This window comes from Phyllobates terribilis, unplaced genomic scaffold (genome assembly GCF_046119375.1).
Source record: "Phyllobates terribilis strain yellow unplaced genomic scaffold, ASM4611937v1 Scaffold_5__5_contigs__length_657084704, whole genome shotgun sequence".
Taxonomy (NCBI): domain Eukaryota; kingdom Metazoa; phylum Chordata; class Amphibia; order Anura; family Dendrobatidae; genus Phyllobates; species Phyllobates terribilis.
Window position 1 is genome coordinate 315,356,254 of NW_027362765.1, and position 13,363 is coordinate 315,369,616.

General features: G+C 43.1%; 1 protein-coding gene across 4 annotated transcripts in view; it reads left to right on the forward strand.

The window, feature by feature from the left end:
• Positions 1 to 13,363, forward strand: part of LOC141273084 (uncharacterized) — a 167,467-nt gene that overhangs the window by 43,035 nt on the left and 111,069 nt on the right. For 2 of the 4 annotated variants that reach the window (XM_073684446.1, XM_073684449.1), the window contains exon 1: positions 1,207 to 1,476. The exons of the other annotated variants lie outside the window; for them this stretch is intronic. The gene's annotated coding sequence lies outside the window, so the exon portion shown is untranslated. Of the gene's footprint in view, positions 1 to 1,206; positions 1,477 to 13,363 lie in introns of those variants that run through there. 4 annotated transcript variants of the gene reach the window in all.

Consider the following 13,363-nt stretch of genomic DNA (forward strand, 5'->3'; position numbering starts at 1 on the left):
GCCACCTGGGAGATACACCAAACATGTGGAATAAGGTACTCTGGTCAAATGAAACCAAAATCGAACTTTTTGGCCACAATGCAAAGCGATATGTTGGGCGTAAAAGCAACACAGCTCATCACCCTCAAAACACCATCCCCACTGTCAAACATGGTGGTGGCAGCATCATGGTTTGGGCCTGCTTTTCTTCACCAGGGACAGGGAAGATGGTTAAAATTGATGGGAAGATGGACGGAGCCAAATACAGGACCATACTGGAAGAAAACGTGTTGGAGTCTGCAAAAGACCTGAGACTGGGACGGAGATTTATCTTCCAACAAGACAATGATCCCAAACATAAAGCAAAATCTACAATGGAATGGTTCAAAAATAAACGTATCAAGGTGTTAGAATGGCCAAGTCAAAGCCCAGACCTGAATTCAATCAAGAATCTGTGGAAAGAGCTGAAAACTGCTGTTCACAAACGCCCTCCATCCAACCTCAATGAGCGCGAGCTGTTTGCAAGGAAGAATGGGCAAGAATTTCAGCCTCTCGATGTGCAAAACTGATAGAGCCATACCCCAAGCGACTTGCAGCTGTAATCGCAGCAAAAGGTGGGGCTACAAAGTATTAACTCAAGGGGGCCGAATAATATTGCACGCCCCACTTTTCAGTTTTCAATTTTTTAAAAAAAGTTTAAAATATCCAATAAATTTCGTTCCACTTCACGATTGTGTCCCACTTGTTGATTCCTCCCAAAAAAATTAGAATTTTATATCTTTATGTTTGAATCCAGAAATGTGGCAAAAGGTAGAAAAGTTCAAGGGGGCCAAATACTTTCACAAGGCACTGTGTATAATAGAAAATTTGCTATGGGACCATGTCATATATTTGTATACCCCTGCTTATAGGGCATTATTAATTAGGGCAATCTGGCCTGTTGCTCGGAACCTGAGGCTTCGGGGGTCCCATGGCCTCATCATACTGTGAACCTAAGCTGTCAGTGTCCGCCCTGGTGGAACAAATAACAAAACCCTTAGATAGATGGGAACTACACAAATTGATGATTTAAAGTATAACTATATAGTAAAGTAGCAGTAGTATAATTGGCTTAGGAAGGTTATCCCTGTGTGTACAGGAACTTTCGCTCCAGCAGCTCTGTCCAGATACAGAGATCAATGCTGTTCAGAGAGGGGGAACCCCTCCTCCACCATATGTTCTTTTACTGGAGGAGCCTGAGGAAACATGAGGATGAGACTTTAGCAGATGATCTCTTTCGTGCTATAGAAGCGAGGGGAACAGTGCATGAGCATGGAGGATATTTTGGACTTCCCTCAGCTTCCTCAAAGGATTAATGGGCCTGGACAACAGACGTTATTTCAAAGAGAAAATAGAGGGATTTCCATGGGAAGACAGTTTCATTGATGCAGGAGCTGTAATTTCAGTAAGAGGATGCAAGTTACACCCACCCCCTGGGGCGCCTGATAATACACTCCGGTAGGTATTGAAGGTTCTTGTATTCAAGTTGTAATAAGTCCTACTATGAACCTGAGCTTTTAAGGCAAAGGGGTCTTTGATGCTCTTTTAAGGTAAAGCCACAGTTGGATTTCACTATTCTAGGCATTGATGTCTTGGGGCTATGGGGATTGTTGTTGATTTGTGTAAAACAAAGGAGCTAACATTTGATCTGTTCTTGTTCCTCTGGATGGGGGGGGGGGGGAGTTTGACATTCACAAAACTTTAATAAAGCTTTTGAGTTTACCTGTTGAGGAAAATGTTGATGACAAGCTTGGAACTATTGCTTTGAAAAACATGTTGCCTGATTCATGGATTTCAAAGAAAACTGAATGGTAACTTAGGTTAAAATTTGAGGTGACAAGCTACCACCTTTTCCCGGCCAGTGCACAATTCCTGATGGAGCAGTCCCTAACGTAAGGATTGCCATCAGTAAATTAGAAAAACGAGGCGTCCTTGTAAGGCGTAGATCCCTTATGTGACAGTGTTATTTTTCCAGTGAGGAAGGAAGATGGTGGCTTCAGAAAGGGTGTGGAGTTGAGACTTGTGTACTCCTTCAGCTGCTCATCTCGGTGCATCAGTCCCATAATTCATGTCACAGCTGAGTAGGGATTGTAAAGTGGTTTCTTGGCTTAATATTACAAACAGCTCTGTCCCGCTAACTCAGCAGCCTGTGCTCAGTTTCGCTCTCATAGTGGAAAATGTGCAGTGTTTGTTCACGCAGCTGTCCATAGGATTCCATAGTTCTGTGCATTTCCATCAGACATTGGCTCAAGTGCTAGAACCCTTAGATATGGAGACAAAGTGTTACAATATATTTGTTGATTCAAATGGTTGATGAAAAAGGCTATGTGTGCAAGTTCAGTATTTGATTTCAAAAAATTCTGCAAGCTTTCTGCATTTGCATATTGGATAATTTAAATGATTAAAGAATGTGTCTATTTTATTTAAAATAAAGTGTTTTAGTCTCAGTGAGTGTGTGTGTGTTTATGTAACTCTTTACTTACAGGTTTAGTAATGAGGGTGTATGGCTGACACCTCTTCATTACTAAAGCTAGAGTTGGGTGTCAACGATACCTAATACCATTAACCCTAATCCCACTACTACTATGCTCTTGTTTTGTCAGTATATGCGGATCCACCTCATGTAATTCATGTAATGACATTTCCATCAATTTAAAATCTGCAGCGGAGACTTGCAACTCCACTACAGAAATTGATATGCTGTGCGTGAGTTTGGGTACTTGCCCATGATCAGGAAATGCTGAGGGTTTGACACAGCTTCAAACCCGCAGCAGCCAGATGTTACAGCATAGTGGATGGTATTTCTAGAAATCCCATGTCCACTATGCGTGCATCTGAAGCTTCGGATCACCTGCGGACATCGACATGCAGCACGTCTTTCAGGACTGCAGCATGTCAATTTCTCTTGGGAGTCGTTCGTCTTCACAACAGAAATTTGATCACTAGAATGTATTGAATGCGGTAAATCCTCATGGTTTAGTGAAAAATGCTGCGTCTAAAGCTCTGCTACATCCGGATCGTGGGCACATAGCCTAAAATTAAAAAAATGGCGTGGGCTCCCGCTTCATTTTCATAACCAGCAGAGGGAAAGCCAACCACTAGGGGCTGATATTATAGCCTGAGAAGGGGCCATTAGCCAAAGATGTCCCCTGGCTATTAATAACAGCTGTTTGCTTAGCCTTTACTGGCTAAATTTCAGGGGGACCACAGGAAAAATTTATGTATGGTCCACCTATAAAATCTAACCAAATCTAAAGGCTAGGTAGACAGCTGCGGATTGATATTAATAACCAGGGAACAGGCCATGGATCGGGTGCTCCCTCGAAGGCTAATAATATCAGCTCTTAGTGGCCCCAGAAATGGCACTTCCATAAGATGCACCAAATCTGGTGCTTAGCCTCGGCTCTTCCCACTTGCCTTGGTGCGGTGACAAGTAGTGTAATAGGGTTGGGGTTTGTGTCAGCCTTGTATTGGCAGCTGAAATGAAGCCCAGGTTAGTAATGGAATCGTCTATAAGATGCCCCCATTACTAACTCCATATTAAAGATTTGGAAATAAGACACGGCAAGAAAAAAATATTTTTATTTTAAATAAAATTCCACATGGTTTTAATCATTTATTTAAAAATAAAATACACCATATACTCGCCTAACGCCCATTCGCTGAAGGCATTGTTGTGAACTGTAAAAAAACAAAAATAAAAAAACAACCATATCTCTCACCTGTCTGATGTGATAACATAATCCAGAGTGTCCCACAAAGATCTGGGTCACATTTAGATCAGTCACATCAGCAATCACTGGTGTGACTGTTCTAGTGGACAGCAGGTTATACACTGACAGTCAGTTTATAGCGCTGAGCTGCTGGGATGGAGGTCACTGGAGTTAAATTAGCTGATGATCAGCTGATAAGCTCGGGTGACCTCACTTACTGCACCAGTGAGGCGTGCGAAAATTCTCACGCAGCATCTGTGTAGTAAGTGAGGTCACTAGAGCTCGTCGTCTGATTGAACTCCAGTGACCTCACTCCCGGATTACCGTGGGATATTGAGATTACTTCCAGGTTGGAGGTTGCGCTTTTGCCGGAGGGGGGGGGGCATGCAGTAACAATGTGCCGCTTCAACAGCGGATTCATCAATAACTATGATTTTCATTCCTATATAAAGTACGTCTGGACACTTGCCTATAGGCCCCTTATGAAGCCACTGCCGGTGGCAAAACGCGTTGGGCACTGACGGCCCATCCACATTACTCTTTGTCCTGCAGCATCTGGTGCAGGGTTTCATCCATGCAGGTTATGGGTATATTCACTTTTCCGTGAAGGAATTTTCTGGAAGCTTTATAGATCTCATGGCTTTATAGGCTGTTTGCCTTATGCTCTGATATAAGTGTTGCCTGTCTCTATTTTTTGCCTGAACAGTCTATATTCCCTTTTTAAACACATGGGAGCTATACTTATTGATTTATAGTTTGTTCTATGCTTAGATATAAGTGTTGCCTGGCTCTATTATATGCCGGAACAATCTATATTCCCTTTGTGAACATATGGGAGCTATACTTATTGACTTGCTCATCTATGCTGATATGCTAGTCTATTTGATGTTTTCATATCTGATTGTGCTCTCACCATATCTCCTTTTCAGGGTTAAATATAAATATACATTGTCCTTAGTAGGGTCATGACTGTGTAATCTTGGCACATCTAATCTGAGACATATATTTTCATGTACCCACATCTGGGGCATTATGGGGTATCAACCCACAGAGTGAATATTGGATAGAGGCATGTGTATCTCTTACCTTTATAAGGGACTAGTATATTAGCAGTGCTTATGACTGTGTAATCTTGGCTCACTTATTCTGAAACATATTTTTTCATGTGACCATAACTTGGCCATTATGTGGTATTAACCATCAGAGATAATATTGGGTAGTGGTTACCCTCTGCATGTGCATTTAAGGGGTTAGTACATTTTGTGGATGGGCCTTCACTCAGTGATTGTCAGCACTGAGTTTTTACTTTTGTTTTAATATATTTTTGTGTCTTTTGACGTATGCATTCATGTTAAAATAAAATTTATATATATTTTTCTACATCTAATTATTTATTGGTGATCACGGCTTCTATAGTATACCTCTGTTTCTGTTTGGATTTACAATGTTCATGTTTGGTATATGTTAGAACCTTGCTGTTAGGTTTTTTTTCCTTTGCTGGTCACATGACCTTGTTGGCCTATTTAATCCTGCTCCGCCCTTCTGGCTTTGCTGGACTTCATTGTATATCTACTTTCTAGCTAGCCTGTGCTCTGTATCTAACTCTGTTAGTTTGCTTGGTCTACGGACCTCTATGTTCTATCTATTTTGTTTGTTCGTCTGTCTGCTACTATTTCTGTTAGGAGGTGTCCCATATTCCTCCCAGTCCTTAGTACTTGTAGGGATTCCCTCCCCACATCTATAGGTCTCCGTACAGACTAGATTAGGACTTTAGCAGGTCTGATCGCAGGATCAGGTTCCCTGTTACATCGTAGGGATTCAGCTGAGTCCTATAGTAGGGACAGATCTCCTCTCTTTCCTTAGCTTTGGTAGCAGAACATAACAGTAAGTCCAGCCTGCAAATTCTCTAAGGAAAGATATTTTTTTTTTTGTTCCATCATGGTGTCTGTTCAGGATTTGGCTAAACACCTGCAGGGACTCTCTCTGGAAGTGGCCGAGCTCCGTCAGCACGTGAGTAACTGTCCTGGAGCATATTTCTTGGAGCCTAAGGTATGTTTGCCGGATTTATTTTTTGGTGAACATCGAGAATTTTTTTCATTTAAAAATGCTTGCTTATTGTATTTTCGTTTGAGACCCAAGTCCTCTGGGGATGAATCCCAGCGCGTAGGGTTCATAATGTCACTTTTGCGCAAAGAGCCTCAGGAGTGGGCCTTTTCTTTGCAACCTAGTGATACATGCTTCAGATCAGTGGATAGTTTTTTTTCTGCTTTAGGACTATTATATGATGATCCTGACCGTGTGGCATCAGCTGAGACTGAGTTGAGACGTTTAAAACAAGGATCAGGTAATGTCGAAAAATATTGTACTCATTTTCGTCGTTGGTCCACTCAAACAGGGTGGAACGATTCTGCTCTGAAAAGTCTATTTCTTGCTGGGCTCAGTGAAAGGGTTAAAGACCTGCTAATTGCTTATCCTACACCTCAGGATTTGCAACAGGCTATGCAATTAGCTATACGGGTGGATAGAAGACTGCGTGCTAGGGTTAATGAGAGCAAATCCTCTGCTATGTCAGTTTCTCGTTATGAGAATGTGTGTACTAACAGTGGTGAACCGATGGAGATTGGATCGGTGGCACCTCGCTCTCAAGAAAAAGACCGTCGTTTTTCGGAAGGCTTGTGTTTCTATTGCGGAAAATCTGGTCATTTGATTAAAGGCTGTGAGCTTCGTATGAAGAAAGAAAAAAAAATGGTCAGTCACGCCCGTATTGCCTGTTTAAATTCCAAGGGTATATTTTTAGCTGCTTCCACGATTGCTCAGGAAAAATTAATGGAATTTCGGGTGTTTGTTGATTGCGGGTCTACACTGAATGTAATTGATGGGGGATTCGTGGAAAAACTCAATTTAAAACCTGAACCTTTATCATCCCCCATTGCTGTGGTTTCTGTGGATGGCTCCCCTTTGAAGAATATTACTCTCAAGGTCAGTGAATTTCCTCTCACTATTAATGGTGTTCACCATGAGAAATTGGATTTGGTAGTGTTGAATAACTTGCCTTCTCCAGTAATATTGGGTTTGCCCTGGTTAAAATTTCACAATCCTGTACTGGATTGGTCTACCAGTGAAATTAAATCCTGGAGCCATAAATGTTATGACAAGTGTTGTAACGGGCGTATTGCAGCTTTGGATAGGGGAGAATTGCCTGTTCCTATTCAGGATTTTTGGAGAGTTTTTTCTGAGAAGGAATCGCAGGTTTTGCCTCCCCATAGAGACTATGATTGTTCTATTGAATTTGTCCCTGGAGCGACTCTTCCTAAAAGTCGTTTATTTAACCTTACTATTCCTGAGAGGAAGGCTTTGGAGGAATACATACAGACAAGTTTGGCCGCCGGTCACATTAGGCCCTCTAAGTCTCCTGTGGCGGTTGGATTTTTTTTTGTAAAAAAAAAGGACGGCGGTTTACGTCCTTGTCTGGATTTTCGTGAGATTAACAAAATTACGGTACGCAATCCTTACCCACTGCCATTGATTCCTGATCTGTTTAACCAGTTATTGGGGGCCAAGTGGTTCTCTAAAATTGACCTTAAGGGGGCATACAATCTGTTGCGCATGAAGGAGGGTGATGAATGGAAGACTGCTTTTAACACTCCTGTGGGTCATTTTGAGAATCTGGTTATGCCTTTTGGTCTTACTAATGCTCCTGCATTTTTTCAGAATCTGATTAATGACATCCTTAGACCTTTGATCGGTAAAAATGTGGTTGTGTATTTGGATGACATTTTGATTTATTCGCCAGATCTGGAGTCTCATTGGCGGAGCGTGCGTGAGGTATTACAGTTATTAATGGACAATTCGCTTTTTGCTAAGCTGGAGAAATGTGAGTTCGCTGTACAGAGAATTAGTTTTTTGGGCTACATTATCTCCAGCAAAGGTTTTGAGATGGATCCGGTTAAGGTTCAGGCTGTGCAGGAATGGCCTAGGCCTATTGGTTTGAAATCGATACAGAGGTTTTTGGGTTTCGCCAATTACTACAGAAAATTCATAAAAAAATTTTCTAGTATTGTCAAACCTCTGACTGATCTCACCAGGAAAGGTGCTGATGCGGTTCAGTGGTCTTCTGAGGCCATTGAAGCTTTTGTGTATCTCAAGGAGAGGTTCACCTCTGCTCCCATCCTTATGCAGCCTGATGTTACTAGGCCGTTTTTGGTTGAGGTTGATGCTTCCTCTGTGGGGGTTGGCGCAGTATTGTCTCAGGATAACGGGGATGGATTACATCCCTGTGCCTTTTTTTCAAAAAAATTTTCGGAGACTGAACTGAATTACGATATTGGTAATCGGGAATTATTGGCTATTAAACTCGCATTTGAACACTGGCGCCACTTCTTGGAAGGTGCGGAATTTCCCGTTCAGGTTCTTACGGATCATAAAAATCTGATATATCTTGATGCTGCCAAGCGCCTGAATGCCCGTCAGGCTAGGTGGGCACTGTTTTTCTCGCGGTTTAATTTCTCCGTTACTTACATCCCTGGTACTAAGAATGTTAAGGCGGATGCCTTGTCTCGCAGTTTTTCTCCCATAGTCGGTGCTGAGAAAGAGGAAAACATTTTACAAGAAGGTGTTGTGATAGCTGCTTTAGACTCCGTTTTGGAAGATGAGATTCTTAAAGCTCAGGAGAATGCCCCATCTAACACTCCTCATGGGAGGTTGTTTGTGCCTGGGACCTTTAGGAGAGATTTGTTTGTTGAGTGTCACGAATCTCGGTTGGCAGGTCATCCCGGAATCTCTGAGACCAAGAGACTGGTGGGTCGCAGTTTTTGGTGGCCTGGATGGCAGAAGGAAGTCATTAAGTGGGTGCGCCAATGTACTATATGTGCTAGATCTAAGTCCTCACATACTCCTGCTGCGGGGTTGCTTTGTCCTTTGGAGGTCCCCAGTGCTCCTTGGACACATTTGGCTATGGACTTTATAACTGACCTTCCCCCCTCTGAGGGTTTTACTGTCATCTGGGTGGTCGTGGACCGTTTTAGCAAGATGTGTCACTTGGTTCCCTTCGTCAAACTGCCCTGCGCTAAAACTCTCGCTAAGGCCTTTGTCAAGGAAATTGTCAGACTTCATGGCGTTCCTACTGACATTGTTTCTGATAGGGGTCCTCAGTTCGTGGCTCGTTTTTGGCGTGCCTTTTGTGACAGGTTGGGAATTCATTTGTCGTTTTCGTCCGGATATCATCCTGAATCTAATGGCCAGACAGAAAGGAAAAACCAGGATGTTGAGCAGTTCTTGCGTTGTTTTGTGGCAGACAATCAAGAGGGGTGGTCTGAGTTTCTGCCACTTGCCGAATTTGCTCTGAACAATCATACATCTTCTTCTGCTGGTTGTTCGCCTTTTTTTTGTTGTTCTGGGAGACATCCGTCGTTTGGGTCGTTCTCCAAGTTGGGATCTGCCGTGCCTGAGGAGGAGAATTTTTCCGGTGATTTGGAAAGAGTTTGGACGGATGTGCGTGGTAATCTTCAGGAGGCCAACAGAAAATCTAAAGACTACTTTGATAGGAAACGACAGGAGGTTTTGTTCGCTGTTGGTGACATGGTTTGGTTGTCCTCTAGGAATCTGCGGTTGAGGATTCCTTCTAAGAAATTGGGTCCCAAGTTTGTAGGGCCCTTTAAGGTGCTTCAGGTTGTCAACCAATCTGCTGTTAGGTTGGAGGTTCCTACCTCCTGGAGAATTAATCCGGTCTTTCATGTCTCTCTGTTAAAAAAAGCTGTTGTGTCGGATGGTGACGCCTCTGCCTCTGTTCCTCCGGTGGTGGAGGACGGGGAATATGAAATTTCTCGCATCCTTGACTCTAGACGGTATAGAGGTAGTTTGCAGTATCTTGTGGCCTGGAAAGGTTTCGGACCCGAGGATAACTCTTGGGTGAGGTCAGATGATGTTTCCGCGTCCAGACTTATCAGAGCGTTTCACAGGAGATTTCCTGATAAGCCTGGTCCTAGGGGATCCGGAGGATCCTCTTAGAAGGGGGGGTACTGTTAGAACCTTGCTGTTAGGTTTTTTTTCCTTTGCTGGTCACATGACCTTGTTGGCCTATTTAATCCTGCTCCGCCCTTCTGGCTTTGCTGGACTTCATTGTATATCTACTTTCTAGCTAGCCTGTGCTCTGTATCTAACTCTGTTAGTTTGCTTGGTCTACGGACCTCTATGTTCTATCTATTTTGTTTGTTCGTCTGTCTGCTACTATTTCTGTTAGGAGGTGTCCCATATTCCTCCCAGTCCTTAGTACTTGTAGGGATTCCCTCCCCACATCTATAGGTCTCCGTACAGACTAGATTAGGACTTTAGCAGGTCTGATCGCAGGATCAGGTTCCCTGTTACATCGTAGGGATTCAGCTGAGTCCTATAGTAGGGACAGATCTCCTCTCTTTCCTTAGCTTTGGTAGCAGAACATAACAGTATACTGCATGTAGATCCATAAAACTGGATGGTGCCCTCCCATTATACATTCCCATCAGCCTATCAGCGGAAGCGGCCGTAGGCTGATGGGAATCTCGGTCAATGCTTTGTACGTTTTTGCTGCGTTTTTGACTCATTGACTTGAATTGAGTCAGTCAATTACGCAGCAAACATCCTCAGCAAATCCGCAAATATTTTTATACCCGACTCAATTGAATTCAAAGGGTGAAAAACGCTGCAGAAATGCACAAAGAACTGACATGCTGCAGATTTTAACGCAATAACAATCCTGACAGGAAAATTCCTGATCACGTGCACAGCACTTCAGGATTGTCATTGCATTAGCTGGCACCCTAGCGTTTATGGCCCATTTCGGCGCAGAAAAAACACAGCAAAAATGCACAGTGGTGCACACAGCCAAGAGCTCAGAGAGATTCATGCCAGAGTATGTCAGGATTGGCATGAATCAGGTGTGAATAGGACCTTTCCCTAGTTCTCGCAGTTCAAAATGGCTACATTTCGTTGGGGTGTATAGCCCAGAATTTCATTTGATTTAATTACACCAGAAACGTATAATTATTTATTTGAGTTTGGTATATAAATGGGGTTTTGGAGATTATATGCATCAAATAGAAACCATTTTGACTGCTATTGCTAAGCATGGTTCTTGCATTTCACATATTTTGTTTGTCCATTCCAGTTCAGGTTTTGCTATAAATCTTGAATCATGTGCATAGTTTTTCATCAAATGGTATAAAAACAAAGGAAATGACATACCTGTACATTTAATAAAAAGTAATTGAGAAAAAGGAGAAAGGAGTGGATGGTACTTCGAAACTTGTTTAGGAAAATATATTGTAATCCAGCTTTATTTTGTAACTTAATTACATATGATCAATCATGTAGAATTGCAGGTCACAGCTTTTCCTCTTGCTGCTAGTGGCCATTGGTGTACTACACATACAGTACAGACCAAAAGTTTGGACACACCTTCTCATTTAAAGATTTTTCTGTATTTTCATGACTATGAAAATTGTACATTCACACTGAAGGCATCAAAACTATGAATTAACACATGTGGAATTATATACTTAACAAAAAAGTGTGAAACAACTGAAAATATGTCTTATATTCTAGGTTCTTCAAAGTAGCCACCTTTTGCTTTGATGACTGCTTTGCACACTCTTGGCATTCTCTTGATGAGCTTCAAGAGGTAATCACCGGAAATGGTTTTCACTTCACAGGTGTGCCCTGTCAGGTATAATAAGTGGGATTTCTTGCCTTATAAATGGGGTTGGGACCATCAGTTGTGTTGTGCAGAAGTCTGGTGGATACACAGCTGATAGTCCTACTGAATAGACTGTTAGCTGCTTTTTTCTTGCCATAATACAAATTCTTAGTAAAGAAAAACGAGTGGCCATCATTACTTTAAGAAATGTAGGTCAGTCAGTCCGAAAAATTGGGAAAACTTTGAAAGTGTCCCCAAGTGCAGTTGCAAAAACCATCAAGCGCTACAAAGAAACTGGCTCACATGAGGACCGCCCCAGGAATGGAAGACCAAGAGTCACTTCTGCTTCTGAGGATAAGTTTATCCTAGTCACCAGCCTCAGAAATCGCAGGTTAACAGCAGCTCAGATTAGAGACCAGGTCAATGCCACACAGAGTTCTAGCAGCAGACACATCTCTACAACAACTGTTAAGAGGAGACTTTGAGCAGCAGGCCTTCATGGTAAAATAGCTGCTAGGAAACCACTGCTAAGGACAGGCAACAAGCAGCAGAGACTTGTTTGGGCTAAAGAACACAAGGAATGGACATTAGACCAGTGGAAATCTGGGCTTTGGTCTGATGAGTCCAAATTTGAGATCTTTAGTTCCAACCACCGTGTCTTTGTGCGACGCAGAAAAGGTGAACGGATGGACTCTACATGCCTGGTTCCCACCGTGAAGCATGGAGGAGGAGGAGGTGTGATGGTGTGGGGGTGCTTTGCTGGTGACACTGTTGGGGATTTATTCAAAATTGAAAGCATACTGAACCAGCATGGCTACCACAGCATCTTGCAGCGGCATGCTATTCCATCTGGTTTGTGTTTAGTTGGACCATCATTTATTTTTCAACAGGACAATGACCCCAAACACACCTCCAGGCTGTGTAAGGGCTATTTGACCAAGAGGGGGAGTGATGGGGTGCTACGCCAGATGACCTGGCCTCCACAGTCACCAGACCTGAACCCAATCGAGATGGTTTGGGGTGAGCTGGACCGCAGAGTGAAGGCAAAAGGGCCAACAAGTGCTAAGCATCTCTGGGAACTGCTTCAAGATTGTTGGAAGACCATTTACGGTGACTACCACTTGAAGCTCATCAAGAGAATGCCAAGAGTGTGCAAAGAAGTAATCAAAGCAAAAGGTGGCTACTTTGAAGAACCTAGAATATAAGACATATTTTCAGTTGTTTCACACTTTTTTGTTAAGTATATAATTCCACATGTGTTAATTCATAGTTTTGATGCCTTCAGTGTGAATGTACAATTTTCATAGTCATGAAAATACAGAAAAATCTTTAAATGAGAAGGTGTATCCAAACTTTTGGTCCGTACTGTATATATTCAGCAGACAGCTGTCCACTCCTACTGGAATTCGAAGAACCGACAATATACAACTGTGAGGTATGGATGTATATCTTAGCCAAGTCCCTGGTAGATTGGAAAATTTATAGATTGTATTCTACAGCTGCAGTCAGGGCTGGGATGAGGGGTAGGCATGCTATGTACCTGCCTAGGACACTACCTCCTGCCTCCCCAAGGGGGGCACACGTTGGAGGAAACAAATTACATTGCTGAATGCCTGCAGCTGCCCTCTGCCAGCCGCACAGTGCCAGTGGGGCTGGGGCACTGGCACACAGGGAAGAAGTGTCAGTCACTGACACCGCTCATCCCTCTCTCTACCTGCGCACTGGCAGTTGATGTTGGCGTCGACCGAAACAGGAGCAGAGGAGCTGTAATCGTCCCCCCCCCCTGCTCCTTTCGGGAGCTCCAGTAGAACACAGGCCACTTCCAGCCTGCACACTGAAGGAGACGGCACACACAGGGGATGTTGTATGGTGCAATGTAGTGACGTCATTGCACTGTTCAGCGTCCACAGCTGCACCAGAGAGAAGAGGAGACTGAAGCTGCATTGGACGGGAACCTGGATTA